The sequence below is a fragment of the Nerophis ophidion genome, linkage group LG06 (genome assembly GCF_033978795.1).
Source record: "Nerophis ophidion isolate RoL-2023_Sa linkage group LG06, RoL_Noph_v1.0, whole genome shotgun sequence".
In the NCBI taxonomy this organism is placed as follows: domain Eukaryota; kingdom Metazoa; phylum Chordata; class Actinopteri; order Syngnathiformes; family Syngnathidae; genus Nerophis; species Nerophis ophidion.
In genome coordinates, this window is record NC_084616.1 from 63,592,409 (window position 1) to 63,612,591 (window position 20,183).

General features: G+C 39.0%; 2 long non-coding RNA genes across 3 annotated transcripts; both read right to left on the reverse strand.

The window, feature by feature from the left end:
• Positions 1-1,335: 1,335 nt before the first annotated feature.
• LOC133553978 (uncharacterized) lies at positions 1,336-5,362 on the reverse strand. The gene is made up of 3 exons (XR_009807037.1): positions 4,954-5,362; positions 4,343-4,420; positions 1,336-1,775 (listed from the first exon to the last, which is right to left on the reverse strand). It is a non-coding gene; the product is annotated as an uncharacterized LOC133553978 (long non-coding RNA).
• Positions 5,363-5,564: 202 nt separating this feature from the next.
• Positions 5,565-12,626, reverse strand: LOC133555083 (uncharacterized). 2 transcript variants are annotated; one of them, XR_009807271.1, is made up of 5 exons: positions 11,428-12,626; positions 10,755-10,889; positions 7,170-7,245; positions 6,176-6,253; positions 5,565-5,642 (listed from the first exon to the last, which is right to left on the reverse strand). It is a non-coding gene; the product is annotated as an uncharacterized LOC133555083 (long non-coding RNA). The 2 variants fall into 2 exon arrangements; XR_009807270.1 differs by lacking the exon at positions 11,428-12,626 and having other exon boundaries at positions 10,755-11,418.
• Between the last annotated feature and the right edge of the window lie 7,557 nt (positions 12,627-20,183).

Sequence of the window (20,183 nt, forward strand, 5' to 3'; positions counted from 1 at the left end):
CACTAACAGAATATAGTACAAAAACGAATCAAAACCAGAACATGATATGAGCCGAGCAGCGGATCATAACAGACAATACACACGATGTTGAATATTTTATTTCCACAGTCGTCCCGCCAGTTTTTGGTACAGTGTCTTGTGAGGTTTTTTTTAAACAATTAATGTAATAACTCCTATTTTTCTTAACTAAACTTTCAATAAAATTAACTTCAAATGAAAACAGGACTCCACTTCTTTAGTCCAAATGTTTCTGCTTAAGAAACTTTTCTGTGACTCTTGAGATTGTCATTACTGCCATAGGTGGTAGTAAAGTGTATTACAACTGAGGACCTTGGGGGCCCAAACGGACCACAGCAGGGAAACGGATTCTTGTCCCTCTATTTCACACACACACACACACACATACGTGTTTGGGTGACATATGAGGACTTATGACAAAAACGTGACATATGGGGACATGCCTTTCCAATGGTCCTGCAGGCCTGGGAATCAGACGGTTAGTGAACCAGAATTTTAGAAACACAGTGGTCTATTGAGATTTTTGCAACTCTTTTGTTTTTTTCTGAACCTGATTTTTATGGTACATATGAGGACTTGTCAGGTTTAGGTGCCATATGAAGACCAGAGTGTTTAAGATTTCAAGTTTATGTGACATATGACAACCATGACGTCACAGAGTGTTTAAGATTTCAGGTTCATGTGACATATGATGACCATGACATCACAGAGTGTTTAAGATTTCAGGTTCATGTGACATATGATGACCATGACATCACAGAGTGTTTAAGATTTCAGGTTCATGTGACATATGATGACCATGACATCACAGAGTGTTTAAGATTTCAAGTTTATGTGACATATGACGACCATGACGTCACAGAGTGTTTAAGATTTCAAGTTTATGTGACATATGACGACCATGACGTCACAGAGTGTTTAAGATTTCAAGTTTATGTGACATATGATGACCATGACGTCACAGAGTGTTAAAGATTTCAGGTTCATGTGACATATGATGACCATGACGTCACAGAGTGTTTAAGATTTCAAGTTTATGTGACATATGATGACCATGACGTCACAGAGTGTTAAAGATTTCAGGTTCATGTGACATATGAGGCTAATGACATCAGAGACTTAACAAAACCACCTGAGTTGGTTTAGTTGATGTGTTGTCATTTTAAAAAATCCCAATCCCATGCTACTGTAATCTAAAACCAAGAAGAGTTTAAAAGAAACATGGGTATAAATGTAATTGTCGACTAAGTGTAACTGAATTGTTTTTGTGGATTTTGTCGCTAAGAATTATCTGGAATAAATACAAAACGCTTGCTGTTTATTTTGCTTTTTTAATTGCTGGTAACATACTCAAACTACCACAGAAGATGTGGGAAAACATTTTTTTCCCCTTTTTTTAATATAATTCTGTTATGGATGTAGTACTTGATGGCAAGCCAATCTCTGTCCTGTAGAGCTACTAGTTCTTTATGGAGGCAGGCTTCACAATCTTTTTTACCTGGTACTTTGTTGCCAGTTACAAAATGCAACATGTGTCATTCAACTGCTTCCACTTCTTCCCCTTTGCAGGTGTCATAAAGGAGACAAAATACAATTTCTTACTGAAGGAAAAATGACTATAACACAGTGAAAAGGTGCAAAACGTAATATAATATTCTAGTAAATGATGTGGATTATTTATTTACCCCGCTTTGGAGTGGACCAAGTGGAAGAAGCTTGAGACATACCTACTTCCAGCGATTTGTCCTGCTGTCAATCTGAAAGGAAGAATTAGAAAACTGTAAAAGTAAACATTTAACATATTGTGCTTTGTGAAGCAGCGGAGTATATGTGTTGTCTGTCCATTTATGAATAATGCAGACCAGGAGTGTTGGCTGAGTTCTTAACATTTGCTTTCAGAGCCTGCATATCACAACATACAAGATGCCGTCATGGCGACACAACCTATCCCGGGCTACCGCGCATGCTCGTCACTCCTGTTGCATGCTGGGTAGGGTAGTTCTTTTTTCCCCTGGCTCATAACATTAAACTATAGTACCATGTATATGCGTTCAGTTTATCAAAGCACCAAGCAAACAGATATGGTCATAATTATTTTAAGTCCACTACGCAGAATAAACACAACATTATTAATATTGCTACTACGGATAATTTGATCAAAAATTCCCTAAAACAGCGCACTACCTATAATATAAGTTTTTTAAACATAAGATCCCTGATAAAAAAAAAAATATTTCTGCTGTTACCTCAGAAATTGCCTGTTCAGATGTTATGATTGTGGCTCAGAGATTTGTATGTAGATTATATTTATTTTCCATAACAAACAAGATAACTTAAATACCCTGGCAGTGGCAATAAGCTTAAATGTTTGTATTTACATTTTTTGAGTTGATTTTCATAAAATTTGCTATTTAACTGCTACTGTTTAACAAGGACTGATTTAAATTGTGTTTGCACAACAAATGTTTTGGCGCTTTTGTTCATGTGGGAGAATATTCCAATAAAGGTGCACTACACACTACTTTTGAATTCATTATTGGGCTTTGCGTATACAATGCAGTTAATCGCGATTAATAAGAGAAATAGTGCGATTAACTTCGATTAAAAATGTTAATCATTGCCCAGCACTAATATATATACAAACCCCGTTTCCATAAAAGTTGGGAAATTGTGTTAGATGTAAATATAAACTGAATACAATGATTTGCAAATCCTTTTCAACCCATATTCAATTGAAAGCATTACAAAGACAACATATTTGATGTTCAAACTCAAACTTTTTTTTTTTTGCAAATAATAATTAACTTTGAATTTCATGGCTGCAACACGTGCCAAAGTAGTTGGGAAAGGGCATGTTCACCACTGTGTTACATCACATTTTCTTTTAACAACACTCAATAAACGTTTGGGAACTGAGGAAACTAATTGTTGAAGCTTTGAAAGTGGAATTCTTTACCATTCTTGCTTGATGTAAAGCTTAAGTTGTCGTGTTTTACGCTTCATAATGCGCTACACATTTTCGATGGGAGACATGTCTGGACTGCAGGCGGGCCAGGAAAGTACCCGCACTCTTTTACTACGAAGACACGCTTTTGTAACACGTGGCTTGGCATTGTTTTGCTGAAATAAGCAGGGGCGTCCATGATAATGTTAATTGGATGACAACATATGTTGCTCCAAAACCTGTATGGACCATTCAGCATTAATGGTGCCTTCTCAGATGTGTAAGTTACCCATGCTTTGGGCACTAATACACCCCCATACCATCACACATGCTGGCTTTTGAACTTTGCGCCGGATGGTTATTTTCCTCTTTGTTCCGGAGAACACCACGTCCACAATTTCCATATATAATTTGAAATGTGGACTCGTCAGACCACAGAACACTTTTCCACTTTGCATCAGTCCATCCTAGATGAGCTCGGGCCCAGCGAAGCCCGCGGCGTTCCTCTGTCTTGTTGATAAATGGCATTTGCTTTGCATAGTAGAGTTTTAACTTGCATTTACAGATGTAGCGACCAATTGTAGTAACTGACAGTGGTTTTCTGAAGTATTTCTGAGCCCATGTGGTGATATCTTTTACACACTGATGTCGGTTTTTAATGCAGTACATCGCTTACGTGCAGTGATTTCTCCAGATTCTCTGAACCTTTTGATAATTTTACGGACCGTAGATGGTAAAATCCCTAAATTCTTTGCAAAAAAAATGTTTAGCAGTTTTAACATCAAATATGTTGTCTTTGTAGCATATTCAACAGAATTGGGGTTGAAAATTATTTGCAAATCATTGTATCCTGTTTATATGTACATCTAACACAATTTCCCAACTCATATGGAAACGGGGTTTGAATGTATTTATATAAATATAGCCTATTATTTGCGCACTATTTACAAGTTATGTACCAAAAACACGACCACCGAAAAAATACTTTGATCAATGAAAACAGCGCTGCAAAAACCGGCTGTAAACAAGAGGCACTGCATTTTCTGAATTGAAACACTCATTTTAAAGCTTTGACATTAACATTTTAACACACACTAATCTGGTTCAGAAAATATGAGGACCTTATATGAAACACACTTTCTTGGTTCAAACAATATGAGGACATGACGAGTGCTCACATGTAGAATTTATTTTGTTGACTTGTAACATCTCCTGTTTTGCTAAACATGAGTTCCAAACTCCCTACTGACTAACATGGATGTACCCTTACGAAAATGTTGTCATATAAACTGATCTGTGAGAGATTAAAATTAAATGTCTTTCAAAATATAGGTTGGGTCAAATTTAGAGCAGATATAGTAAAAATAGACATGTAATAACCTGTTGGAGGGATGAAGTCGGTTTATGGCTGTCATCTGAATCTAGAGAATGTTGAGATAGAACCTCAACAGTTGGTTTCTGCAACAAAACACAAAAATATAATGTCATAACTAATTAATTATAACATTCTCACCACTTTTTGTTGATAAAAATCTGAGCATACAATGCCAGATAAAGGGTAAAGATTATTACAGAGTTTCAGCTCTTAGACAATTCATTAAGAATGTAACACACACAAAAATCTGGTTCAGAAAATATGAGGACCTGAATTGAGACACTCATTTTAAAGCTTTGACATTAACATTGTAACACACATTTTCTGGTTCAGAAAAATATGAGGACCTTATATGAAACACACCTAAGTCTTTCTTGCTTCAAACAATATAAGGACATGACGAGTGCTCACATGTAGAATGTATGTTGTTGACTTGTAACATCTCCTGTTTTGCTAAACATGAGTTCTAAACTTTCTACTGACTAACATGGATGTACCCTTGCGAAAAAGTTGTCATATAAACTGATCTGTGAGAGATTAAAATAAATAAATGTCTTTCAAAATATAGGTTGGGTCAAATTTAGAGCAGATATAGTAAAAATAGACATGTAATAACCTGTTGGAGGGATGAAGTCAGTTAATGGCTCACATCTGAATCTGGAGAATGTTGAGATGGAACCTCAACAGTTGGTTTCTGCAACAAAACACAAAAATATAATGTCAGAACTAATTAATTATAACATTATCAGCACTTTTTGTGGATAAAACTCTGAGCATACAATGCCAGATAAATAGTAAAGATTATTACAGAGTTTCAGCTCTTAGACAATTAATTAAGAATATAAAACACACTAAAATCTGGTTCAGAAAATATGAGGACCTGAATTGAGACACACATTTTAAAGCTTGGACATTAACATTGTAACACACACTAATCTGGTTTAGAAAATATGAGGACCTTATATGAAACACACCTAAGTCTTTCTTGGTTCAAACAATATAAGGACATGACGAGGGGTCACATGTAGAATGTATGTTGTTGACTTGTAACATCTCCTGTTTTACTAAACATGAGTTCCAAACTCCTTACTGACTAACATGGATGTACTCTTACGAAAATGTTGTCATATAAACTGATCTGTGAGAGATTAAAATTAATAAATGTCTTTCAAAATATAGGTTGGGTCACATTTAGAGCAGATATAGTAAAAATAGACATGTAATAACCTGTTGGAGGGATGAAGTCAGTTAATGGCTCACATCTGAATCTGGAGAATGTTGAGATGGAACCTCAACAGTTGGTTTCTGCAACAAAACACAAAAATATAATGTCAGAACTAATTAATTATAACATTATCAGCACTTTTTGTGGATAAAACTCTGAGCATACAATGCCAGATAAATAGTAAAGATTATTACAGAGTTTCAGCTCTTAGACAATTAATTAAGAATATAAAACACACTAAAATCTGGTTCAGAAAATATGAGGACCTGAATTGAGACACACATTTTAAAGCTTGGACATTAACATTGTAACACACACTAATCTGGTTTAGAAAATATGAGGACCTTATATGAAACACACCTAAGTCTTTCTTGGTTCAAACACTATAAGGACATGACGAGGGGTCACATGTAGAATGTATGTTGTTGACTTGTAACATCTCCTGTTTTGCTAAACATGAGTTCCAAACTCCTTACTGACTAACATGGATGTACTCTTACGAAAATGTTGTCATATAAACTGATCTGTGAGAGATTAAAATTAATAAATGTCTTTCAAAATATAGGTTGGGTCACATTTAGAGCAGATATAGTAAAAATAGACTTGTAATAACCTGTTGGAGGGATGAAGTCGGTTTATCGCTCACATCTGAATCTGGAGAATGTTGAGATAGAACCCCAACAGTTGGTGTCTGCAACAAAACACAAAAATATAATGTCAGAACTAATTAATTATAACATTAACACCCACTTTTGGTTGATAATATTCTGAGCATATAATTCTACATAAACAGTAAAGATTATTATAGCGTTTTAGCTCTTAGACTATTATTTAAGAATGTAACATTCACTAAAATGTGGTTCAGAAAATATGAGGACCTGGATTGAAACACTCATTTTAAAGCTTTGAATTAAACATTGTAACACACACTAATGTGGTTCAGAAAAATATGAGGACCTTATATGAAACACACTGAAGTCTTTTTTAGTTCAAACAATATGAGTACATGACAAGTGATCACATATAGAATTCCTGTTGCTGACCTGTAACATCTCCTGTTTTGCTAAACATGAGTTGTAAATTCCACAGACTAACATGGATGTACGCTTAAAAAATGTTGTCATATAAACTGATCTGTGAGAGGTTAAAAGGATTAAATGTCTTTTGAAGTATAGGTTGTGTCAAGTTTTTAGCAGATATAGGGCAGCACGGTGGAACAGGGGTAAGTGCATGTGCGTCACAAATCGAAGGTCCTGAGTAGTCCTGAGTTAAATCCTGGGCTCGTGATCTTTCTGTGTGGAGTTTGCATGTTCTCCCCGTGACTGCGTGGGTTCCCTCCGGGTACTCCGGCTTCATCTTACCTCCAAAGACATGCACCTGGGGATAGGTTGATTGGCAACACTAAATTGGCCCTAGTGTGTGAATGTGAGTGTAAATGTTGTCTATTTGTGTTGGCCGTGTAATGAGGTGGCGACTTGTCCAGGGTGTACTCCGCCTTCCGCCCGAATGCAGCTCAGATAGGCTCAAGCACACCCCGCCAACCCAAAAAAGGGACAGGTAGTAGAAAATGGATGGATGGATGGATAGTAAAATAGTCAAGTAATAACCTGTTGGAGGGATGAAGTCGGTTTATCGGTCACATGAATCTGGAGAATGTTGAGATAGAACATCAACAGTTGGTGTCTGCAACAAAACACATAAAAATAATGTTAGAACTTATTAATTATAACATTATCAGCACTTTTTGTTGTTAACATTATGAGCATATAATGCCAGATAAATAGTAAAGATATTTATAGAGGGTTTCTGTCTCTTGTCCCGCTCATGTCTTGAGATGAACTTCCCTCGGTACTCGACCACAAAAGAACCTTTTTAAATTGATGCAAGAGCAAATACACCATATCCTGATAAAACAGTTTATCAATTAACAATGTTTGGAATATCTGTTTTAAAAAGCAATAATAATAGTCGTTACTTGACTAAAAATTATATTACAAACAGAATTACTCTTTCATAAATGTAAATAATTATTAAATTAAGTACAAACCCCGTTTCCATATGAGTTGGGAAATTGTGTTAGATGTAAATATAAACAGAACACAATGATTTGCAAATCATTTTCAACCCATATTCAGTTGAATATGCTACAAAGACAACATATGTTTGCCTGTGTATCGGCTGGGGACACCTCTGCGATGCTGATCCGCCTCCGCTTGGGATGGTTTCCTGCTGGCTCCGCTGTGAACGGGACTCTCGCTGCTGTGTTGGATCCGCTTTGGACTGGACTCTTGCGACTGTGTTGGATCCATTGTGGATTGAACTTTCACAGTATCATGTTAGACCCGCTCGACATCCATTGCTTTCCTCCTCTCTAAGGTTCTCATAGTCATCATTGTCACCGACGTCCCACTGGGTGTGAGTTTTCCTTGCCCTTATGTGGGCCTACCGAGGATGTCGTAGTGGTTTGTGCAGCCCTTTGAGACACTAGTGATTTAGGGCTATATAAGTAAACATGTATTGATTGATTGATATTTGATGTTCAAACTGATAAACATTTTTTGGTGCAAATAATCATTAACTTTAGAAATTGATGCCAGCAACATGCAACAAACAAGTTGGGAAAGGTGGCAATAAATACTGATAAAGTTAAGAAATGCTCATCAAACACTTATTTGGGACATCCCACAGGTGTGAAGGCTAATTTGGAACAGGTGGGTGCCATGATTGGCTATAAAAACAGCTTCCCAAAAAGTGCTCAGTCTTTCACAGGAAAGGATGGGGCGAGGTACACCCCTTTGTCCACAACTGCGTGAGCAAATAGTCAAACAGTTTAAGAACAACCTTTCTCAAAGTGCAATTGCAAGAAATTTAGGGATTTCAACATCTACGCTCCATGATATCATCAAAAGGTTCAGAGAATCCGGAGAAATCACTCCACGTAAGCGGCATGTCTGGAAACCAACATTGAATAACTGTGACCTTCGATCCCTCAGACGGCACTGTATCAAAAACCGACATCAATCTCTAAAGGATATCACCACATGAGTTCAGGAACACTTCAGAAAACCACTGTCACTAAATACAGTGTGTTGCTATATCTGTAAGTGCAAGTTAAAGCTCTATTATGCAAAGCGAAAGCCAATTATCAACATCCAGAAACGCCGCCGGCTTCTCTGGGCCCGAGATCATCTAAGATGGACTGATGCAAAGTGGAAAAGTGTTCTGTGGTCTGACGAGCCCACATTTCAAATTATTTTTGGAAATATTGGACACCGTTTCATCCGGACCAAAGGGGAAGCGAACCATCCAGAATGTTATCGACGCAAAGTTCAAAAGCCAGCATCTGTGATGGTATGGGGGTGCATTAGTGCCCAAGGCATGGGTAACTTACACATCTGTAAGTTACCCATCTGTTTGGAACAACATTTGCTGCCATTTAAGCGCCGACTTTTTCATGTACGCCCCTGCTTATTTCAGCAAGACAATGCCAAGCCACATTCAGCACGTGTTCAGCTTCATAAAAAAAGAGTGCAGGTACTTTCCTGGCCGGCCTGCAGTCCTATCAAAAATGTGTGGTGCATTATGAAGCGTAAAATACGACAGAGGAGACTGAAGCTCTACATAAAACAAGAATGGGAAAGAATTCCACCTTCCAAGCTTCAACAATTAGTTTCCTCAGTTCCCAAACGGTTATTGAGTGTTGTTGAAAGAAAAGGTGATGTAACACAGTGGTGAACATGCCCTTTCCCAACTACTTTGGCACGTATTGCAGCCATGAAATTCTAAGTTAATTATTATTTGTAAAAAAAATTATTCCGTTTGGATTTACATCTAACACAATTTCCCAACTCATATGGAAACGGGGTTTGTAATTAATGTGTTACTTGAAAAAGAAACGTTTTAAATATCTAGCATATGCAGTTGAGAGACATTTCATGAGAGCAGAGTGTGTGTGTGCCTTTAAAAAGCTGTGCCTTTTGCCAAGTGACGTGGGACTTCAGCGCCCAGACATAGCAGAATAGTTCAGCTGTATTTTTTAGCTTAGCAGTGGCAGTTAAGATAGTTCTGTTGAATGTTTTTGTTTGTGTGTGGATGAGGCCTCTTTCTATTTGATATCGTGTTCGTAATTACTTCCGGGGGTTGCTTTCATTAGTAAAAAGATATTACCTGCACTAACCCTTTTGTGCTTCTAACGCTGTCTTGTTGACATACAATCACATCAAAAGTAGCATGCCACATTACATAAAACGCATCGTAACAGCGTTGTAGCGTACATAAAAGTTATTAGCTTACTCGTTACCGGTAAAAGTAACAGCATTAGTAACATCGTTTTCATATACCGCTGTTATACCATCCATCCATCCATCCATCATCTTCCGCTTTTCCGAGGTGGGGTCGCGGTGGCAGCAGCCTAAGCAGGGAAGCCCAGACTTCCCTCTCCCCAGCCACTTCGTCTAGCTCTTCCCGGGGGATCCCGAGGCGTTCCCAGGCCAGCCGGGAGACATAGTCTTCCCAACGTGTCCTGGGTCTTCCCCGTGGCCTCCTACCGGTTGGACGTGCCCTAAACACCTCCCTAGGGAGGCGTTCGGGTGGCATCCTGACCAGATGCCCGAACCACCTCATCTGGCTCCTCTCCATGTGGAGGAGCAGCGGCTTTACTTTGAGTTCCTCCCGGATGGCAGAGCTTCTCACCCTATCTCTAAGGGAGAGCACCCCTACCCGGTGGAGGAAACTCATTTGGGCCGCTTGTACCCGTGATCTTATCCTTTCGGTCATGACCCAAAGCTCATGACCATAGGTGAGGATGGGAACGTAGATCGACCGGTAAATTGAGAGCTTTGCCTTCCGGCTCAGCTCCTTCTTCACCACAACGGATCGATACAACGTCCGCATTACCGAAGACCCCACACCGATCCGCCTGTCGATCTCACGATCCACTCTTCCCCCACTCGTGAACAAGACTCCGAGGGGCCATAGAGGTCGGGTGCATTGTGAGCTGGGCGGCAGCCGAAGGCAGGGCACTTGGCGGTCCGATCCTCGGCTACAGAAGCTAGCTCTTGGGACGTGGAACGCTGTTATTCCAAACACTTCTAATTAAAGCCATATAATACAACCTCTATTAGACTGTAAGGAAATGATCCAAATGAGATGTTGATACAGTTACCATTGATATGATACATAACAAGACATACCTTTCCAATCATTGATCCACTGGGCCTTAAAACAAGACTTGTCACATCCAGATCAAATAAACTCGGTAGCTTCAGCCTCAGGATTACGTCTCGCTCTTCTTTTGGGCACGATGTCTATATCATGTGTTGATGCGCCTAACAAATCCACACATAAAAATGAAAAAAGTCAGTGACACAGAAATAAAACAAAGAACCAAACCCTTCAAAAACTGTTAAATTTAGGATCAGTGCAGACATGAAGCTTCTCAAACAAAGAACTAATGTAACAATATCAGTAACATGCCAACTCCACAGTGCTTATCAGCTTGACATATTTGTATTTGAGAAAAAGTATAAACAATTTGAAGAACTCTAGTCTGTCTTGTTTAAAATTAAGAAAAGGTTTACTAGCATAGTGATCAAGGGTGATGGGTCAAATGCAGAGAATAATTTCACCACACCTAGTGTGTGTGTGACAATCACTGCTACTTATAATCTTCCATGCAACTTTAAAAAAAAAAATTTAAATGCCTTGGCCTTGGCCCAGAACTGAAATGCTTAATTTGACCTCATAAAATCAAATCTGATTGCAATTAATAACAACAAACATTTAACTGTTGTTTACAATGAACTATTTTCCTATGTTAAAAAACATTGGTCTATTTAATTACGTTAAACTTCATTTTATGCTCACCTGATTCAACCATGCTGCCGAAGACTGTCAAAGATGGTTTGTGGCCAAGATAGATGTCCCCCTCCGGTGATGCAGGTCCCGGAAGTGCTGTTCACTGAGCGCTCTGTTGTGCTCAAAATCGTGTGTGAAGTTTTGTATTTCGATTATAAATGGTCCTTTTGGAAAACCCTTTTTATATATATTCAATATTAAGTGTGATACGTGAGCTGTATAACTTCCATGAGGAAAATAATTAACTAGTGATTTAGCCATCTGTTAGGATTAGACATCATCCAACGGCCAATCAGGCGGCGCCTAACTGAAAATTGGACCAATCAGACGCCGAGACTCTTCACAGTGGGCGGAAGTAACCATCTTGAATACAATGTGAAGTGAATACCTCCAAAAACAATCCCCAATTGAATCCAAAATTTGTCCCAAAGATAAAAATACCAAAATCATGTGCTATTGTAACCATTTGAAAATATTAAATACTGTATGTAGTTTGAATTCCATTTGAATTATCGCCTTTGTCTCAATCAAGGTTGAAAGTTTTTTTTCAGGCACATTTAAAGTAATTATTGTGCGGCATTGTATTTTAGACAACAGAATATAAAAAAGCCCAATACAGTAAAATACTGAATCAAACCGATTAAATCATCACCATAATCCCTTTATTATTGATTGTCTAGCCCAAATCCTCTCCAGATAAACCAAATGAATAGATAAAACTAACATAAAAAAGGTTGAGATCATCAGATCAGTTGAAAATGTGTTACTTGATTTAGATTTCAAAAGTATGTTCATTGCTGTAATGATTATATGTTTTTCAAATGTTGGAGTGTGTGAGTTTCTGCCCCACACGACATATGAGGACATATGACATATGAGGACAAGTGTGTGTGTGTGTGTGTCATAATAGCAAAGATGGCCACTAGGGGCAAAATCGAAAGTGACCCAAAAAATTACACACACTTTCACACACTTTTTCTGAAAATTTGACAAATGAAGACTTTAGAGATTTTTGGTCTGGGAACATGCTGGGAGGGTCTAGAACACGATAGCATTGCGGGAAATATGGGGACATGGAAAATGTCCTCATATTTCAACAGGTCCTCATATGTAAGGTGAAATTTCATAAAAATGTCCCCATATGTCACTTTGACAAACGCACACACACACACACACACACACACACACACACACACACACACACACACACACACACACGCACGCACGCACGCACACACACACACACACACACACACAATCACATATCTTTGTCTGCTGCCGTTGCTGACCTCGAAAAAAAAGGTTTTCAAAGTCAGTTGGTAAGTTTTGTGAACGTGTCAAGAGAATGTAATTTTTCAGATCCTAAAAATCGTTAAAAAGATTCTTTCAAAAAAAAAAAAAAAAGAGAAAACTTTACCCGAGGCACAAACCTCCAACCTTGGGGCTGCCTGCCAGAAAGGATGACTTGGTGGGCACCTGTGATGTGTTTACATACCCCAGACAGCATATCCTCGTAACCCTTACAAACTTATGTAGTGCTCTTGAATGCCTCATCATGTCACCACAGTGTTTGACTGGAGGTAGAAAGGAAACCAACAGTTGTTCATTGTTCTGTGTGTTTCTATGAACAAATAAACCATGCATAAACACAAAATATAGATGATTAAAAAATGGCCTGGCTGGGATCTGTCCATACTCCATCCATCCATCCATTTTCTACCGCTTGTCCCGTTCAGGGTCACGGGGGGGCTGTAGCCTTTATCAGCCTCTTCAGGCGGAAGCCGTCGTACACCCTGGACAAGTTGCCACCTCATCACAGGGCCAACATAAACAGACATAGTGTCCTGACTCAATCCATTGTCATATGCATATAACATATCCAGACTCAGTCATGAATGCATGGAACTCTTTGTGTGGGCCCCAATTAGCAGAACAATATGTGGGCAAGCGGATGATAACAGAAAGCTGAAATATATTTTTGGCAATAATTTCTGCCAAAAAACAAAGAAACAAAAACCAGGCGTACACAACTAAGTTTTTATGATAACTTCTGAATTACTTCTAATTATCCGCATACCATTAAACAAACATGATCCCATCAAAGTTGAATTTGTAGAAAAGGGAATTCAAGTACCACAGGGATGATTATACAACTCTCCAACTCTGTTCATGCTGCACATGAAAGAGAAAACATTCAGGGATCCCAGTGAGGTAAAAAACAAATAGAGAAATGGAAAAATAACAGCCGGGGTTCAAGCGGGCCCTGTTGGGGGTTCAGGGGGCGATGCCCTCTGAAACTGAAGAGATTTTACTATTTTTAAGATGCTTTGGAAGGTATTCCCACATTGAATTTTTTGTAAAAATTAAAAAAAAATTGCTTACGAATAGTTTTATTAGATGCTATAAACCGAAAACTACACCTCTATTTACAGTTAGAGACGCTACCTCAGTAGAATCATTTAAGTCCCATCTTAAAACTCATCTGTATACTCTAGCTCAGTGGTTCTCAAATGGGGGTACGCCAAAGGGTGCGTGAGATTTAAAAAAAATATTCTAAAAATAGCAATAATTCAGAAATCCTTTATAAATATATCTATCATAAACTGCGAAAAGAAATGCAACAATTCAATATTCAGTGTTGACAGCTAATTTTTTTGTGGACATGTTCCATAAATATTGATGTTAAAGATGTCTTTTTTTGTGAAGAAATGTTTAGAATTAAGTTCATTAATTGATTGATTGATTGATACTTTTATTAGTAAATTGCACAGTTCAGTACATATTCCGTACAATTGACCACTAAGTGGTAACACCCGGGCTCCACGTTAATCAATTCATGGTATCCAGATGGATCTCTATTACAATCCCCAAAGAGGGCACTTTAAGTTGATGATTACTTCTATGTGTAGAAATTTTTATTTAATTGAATCACTTGTTTATTTTTCAACAAGTTTTTAGTTGTTTCTATATCTTTTTTTCTAAATATTTCAAGAAAAACCACTACAAATGAGAAATATTTTGCACTGTTATACAATTTAATACATTGGAAACTGATGACATAGTGCTGTATTTTACTTCTTTATCTCTTTTTTTCCTACCAAAAATGCTTTGCTCTGATTAGGGGGTACTTGAATTAAAAAAAAAAAATCACAGGGGATACATCACTGAAAAAAGGTTGAGAACCACTGCTCTAGCCTATGAATAGACCCCTATTTAAACAAGTTGATCCTTTTCTTTTCTCCTCTGCCCCCCTCTTCCTTGTGGAGGGCTGGGGGTGTGGGGGTGGGGCACAGGACCGGTGACCATGGGTAAAGTGCTGGCTGTCCAGAGTCGGGACCCGGGGGTGGACCGCTCACCTGTGCATCGGTTGGGGACATCACTGCGCTGCTGACCCATCTCCGCTCGGGATGGTCTCCTGCTGGCCTTACCATGGACTGGACTCTCACTATTATGTTAGATCCACTATGGACTGGACTTTCACAATATTATGTTGGACCCACTCGACGTCCATTGCATTCAGTCTCCCCGAGAGGGGCGAGGTCACCCACATCTGCAGTCATCTCCAAGGTTTCTCATGGTCATTACCATTGACGTTCCACTGGGTTGTGAGTTTTTCCTTGCCCTTTTGTGGCCTCTGAACTGAGGATGGCGTTGTGGCTTGTGCAGCCCTTTGAGAAACTTGTGATTTAGGGCTATATAAATAAACTTTGATTTATTGATTGATTGATATTTCATGACTCTACCACATCATTAATAGTACATTGTATTTCTTGAAAAAATATATTTACTAGGGGTGCAAATCTTTGGGTGTCCCGCGATCCAATTCATTATCGATTCTTGGGGTCGCGATTCGATAATATATCGATTTTTTCGATTCAACCCGATTCTCGATTCCAAAACTATATTTTTCCTATTTAAAAAGATTCTGTATTCATTCAATACATAGGATTTTAGCAGGATCTACCCAAGTCTGCTGACATGTTAGGAGAGTAGTAGATTATTTTTAAAAAGTTTTTATAATTGTAAAGGACAATGTTTTATCAACTGATTGCAATAATGTAAATTTGTTTTAACTATTAAACAAACCAAAAATATGACTTATTTTATCTTTGTGAAAATATTGGACACAGTGTGTTGTCAAGCGTATGAGATTCGATGCAAGTGTAAGCCACTGTGACACTTATTGTTCTTTTTTTTTTTTTTTTTAATGTCTAATGATAACGTAAATTAGGAATTTTTAATCACTGCTGTGCTGAAATTATAACTAATATTGATAGTGTTGTTGATAATATTCATTTTTGTTTTGCTACTTTTGGTTTGTTCTGTGTTGTTTTTATGTCTCCTCTCAATTGTTCTGTTTATTGCAGTTCTGAGTGTTGCTGGGTCAGGTTTGGTTTTGGAATTGGATTGCATTGTTATGGTATTGCTGTGTAGTGTTTTTTTGGGTTGATTAAAAAAAAAAAAACTAAAAAAAAATGAGAATCGATTCTGAATCGCACAATTTATTCGATTCAATTCGTATTCAAATACATTTTTTCCCACACCACTAATATTTACCATATCATTATTAGCCATTCCAAGAATGTACGACAGCCTTAGTTTGTCAATAGTTAGTTGTTTTTGTGGAGAAAAAATATTCAATGCATCTATACAAGCCATTCCAAAATAAACAATGTCCATTTAGTTTTCCAATGCTTTGTTTGGTTTAGGAAAATATCTTCACTACATCGCTATAAGGCAATTCATGAATACATGAAATATGATGGTTATATTTCAGGGGTCGGCAACCTGCGGCTCTTTAGCGCCGCCCCAGTGGCTCTCTGGAGCTTTTTCCAAACTATATGAAAAATGGAAATGATGAGGGGGAAAAAAACATATTTTTTCTTTTAATTTGGTTTCTGTAGGAGGACAAACATGACACAAACCTCCCTTATTGTTATAAAGCACACTGTTTATATTAAACATGCTTCACTCATTTGAGTATTTGGCGAGCGTCGTTTTGTCCTACTAATTTTGGGGGTCCTTGAACTCACCCTAGTTTGTTTACATGTACAACTTTCTCCGACTTTCTCAAACGTGATTTATGCCACTTCTTTTTTTGTCTCATTTTGTCCACCAAACTTATAACGTTGCGCATGAATGCACAAAGGTGAGTTTTGTTGATTTTATTGACTTGTGTGGAGTGCTAATCAGACTTATTTGGTCACTGCATGACTGCAAGCTAATCGATGCTAACATGCTATTTAGGCTAGCTGTATGTACATATTGCATCATTCTGCCTCATTTGTAGCTATATTTGAGCTCATTTAGTTTCCCTTAAGTCATCATAGTTCAATTTATATCTCATGACACTATCTGTATGTAATATGGCTTTAATTTTTTGCGGCTCCAGACAGATTTGTTTTTGTATTTTTGGTCCAATATGGCTCTTTCAACATTTTGGGTTGTTGACCCCTGTTATATTTAATAACAAATACTGTAATTGAAAAAATTATAATATTTCGTTGAACGAGTGAGTCACTTAGTAAAGTCACGTATGTAAGATTGCACTCATGGTAACTGCTACAAGTTTGTTTGTTCAAATATAACATGAAGCTTTTAATTACATGTAATCTTACTATATTCATGATGATACTGTTATTGCAGCGGCGATATCATATGAAGGATGCAGAATGATTGTGAAAACAAATATAAAGGCTGACTTGTGCACAAATCGCAACCAACACTCACACGAGACAGCCTCCTCGAAGACGTCCTTGTTTCTCCTTAGGTCCTAGACTCGGTCTAACAACAAGCCCGCTGCTGCCGTCTGAAGCCTACACTGGGTAATTACAGTTCACTACACAATACTGGGGGCTTCACGGTGGGAGAGGGGTTAGTGCGTCTGCCTCACAATACGAAGTTCCTGCAGTCCTGGGTTCAAATCCAGGCTCGGGATCTTTCTGTGTGGAGTTTGCATGTCCTCCCCATGAAAAAGTGGGTTCCCTCCGGGTACTCCGGCTTCCTCCCACTTCCAAAGACATGCACCTGGGGATAGGTTGATTGGCAACACTAAATTGGCCCTAGTGTGTGAATGTGAGTGTGAATGTTGTCTGTCTATATGTGTTGGCCCTGCGATGAGGTGGCGACTTGTCCAGGGTGTACCCTGCCTTCTGCCCGATTGTAGCTGAGATAGGCGCCAGCGCCCCCCGCGACCCCGAAAGGGAATAAGCGGTAGAAAATGGATGGATGGATGGATGGATGATTTGAGTATTTGGCGGGCGCCGTTTTGTCCTACTAATTTTGGGGGTCCTTGAACTCACCCTAGTTTGTTTACATGCATAACTTTCTCCGACTTTCTCAGACGTGATTTATGCCACTTCTTTTTCTGTCTCATTTTGTCCACCAAACTTATAATGTTGCGCATGAATGCACAAAGGTGAGTTTTGTTGATGTTATTGACTTGTGTGGAGTGCTAATCAGACATATTTGGTCACTGCATGACTGCAAGCTAATCGATGCTAACATGCTATTTAGGCTAGCTATATGTACATATTGCATCATTATGCCTCATTTGTAGCTATATTTGAGCTCATTTAGTTTCCTTTAAGTCCTCATAATTCAATTTATATCTCATGACACTATCTGTATGTAAATGGCTTTAATGTTTCGCGGCTCCAGACAGATTTGTTTTTGTATTTTTGGTCCAATATGGCTCTTTCAACATTTTGGGTTGTTGACCCCTGTTATATTTGATAACAAATACTGTAATTGAAAAAATTATAATATTTCGTTGAACGAGTGAGTCACTTAGTAAAGTCACGTATGTAAGATTGCACTCATGGTAACTGCTACAAGTTTGTTTGTTCAAATATAACATGAAGCTTTTAATTACATGTAATCTTACTATATTCATGATGATACTGTTATTGCAGCGCCGATATCATATGAAGGATGCAGAATGATTGTGAAAACAAATATAAAGGCTGACTTGTGCACTAAGCGCAACCAACACTCACACGAGACAGCCTCCTCGAAGACGTCCTTGTTTCTCCTTAGGTCCTAGACTCGGTCTAACAACAAGCCCGCTGCTGCCGTCTGAAGCCCACACTGGGTAATTACAGTTCACTACACAATATTGCCATCGCTGCAATACTTACAGTAACAGTGCTTTTTAGGCAACTTTAGCCATGCAGCACTAGCTCTAGTATTAGTGGACGTGTGTTCCAGCACTTGTTTTTTGTTACTGCTTTTTTCCCCAAATCCTGACTATTTTTATTTATTTTACGTCCTCACAAGATAGCCTCTATTGTAAGGCGGTCCAAATTTGACATTGTTTTAATCATCCAAAGCATTCACTCTTTGGTTTTTCATCACTTCACACGCAGGCTTGCTTAGCCTAGCTTCGCTAGCGCCGAAAACATCGCCACTCCGACGCCGGCATAAGCGCGAGTATGGCTTCACGTAACAGTTGCACTCTTCTCTTAGAGGTTGTCCCTGCTAGAGGGACATGTCCACATGTTAGAAAAGAGTAATAAGATACATTCAGACAGCGAGGACACGCCACTTAGCGCAGCTGCACTAGGTCTAACGTCGCTAGCTTTGACTCGAAGCAGCCGCCTAGCCACGGTGCACCTGTAAGCGTCAACAAGTCAGTTAGGGGCGGCATTGCGTAGTGGGTAGAGTGGCGGGCCAGAAACCTGAGGGTTGCAGATTCGCTTCCCACCTATTGACATCCAAAAAATCGCTGCCATTGTGTCCTTGGGCAGGACACTTCACACTTTTGCCCCTGGTGCGCTCACACTGGTGAATGAATCATTAATGAATGATAGGTAGGCGCAAACTGGCAGCCACTCTTCCGTCAGTCTACCCCAGGGCAGCTGTGGCTACTGATGTAGCTTACCACCATCAGGTGTGAATGAATGTTGAGTCCCACTTCTCTGTGAGTGCTTAAGTGTTTAGAAAAGTGTGATATAAATATAAGTTATTATTGTTATTATTAGTAGTTAGTGTAGGCTGCACTCAACTGTACTCGGCCTGCTGGTGTGCTTACCTCTGAGCAGCCAGTTAACCACGCTGTGCAGAAGAGCGTCCGAGATAGCAGTTTTATACAAAAATGTTAAAAAAATACCACTTTTGTTGGAAAATGCGGAACTCCGCATGAATATTGAAACATGTTTTATTGTAATATGTCGAAACCAGGCATTACGGTGTCGCATGTGTTATACACATCTTCTTGACAACAAGGTGACGCTGGGTTTGCCACGGCCTGGGCGCACTCCAGTGCGCATTCATCTGCCACTCTGGCTGCAGCAGGCGGCTGCATTCAATCTGCAATCAGTCAGCACTCAACACACCTGTTAGTGATGAGTTCCCTGGGCTTCTTAAGCCAGAACAAACCTCCGTTCCAGGCCAGAACATAGCGACATGTTCCAGTACAGTAAGCCGACATATTTAGCTCTATGCACTCTCTCTCTGTGTTTTTTCGCCTCTGTGTTCATTTTTCTCGTGTCCCTTGTTGCCATCCAGCAGCATTCCTCTGTTTCCTCGTCACGAGCTGTGTGTCTCGTCTCCCCTTATTCTCTCTGTTTCCCCTGGCTGCCTCTTTGGATCTCGACCTCATGCCTGGACACAGACTTTGATGCCTCGCTCTAGCCCCAAACCTCCTGCTGTCTCTCGGTCTACGAGCTTGCCTTGCCCCCTTGGACTTCCGCCTCTCGCTCAACACTACTGGTAACACTCAGCTAATCGCTGCACATAGTCACACCATACACATTTTGGATTAG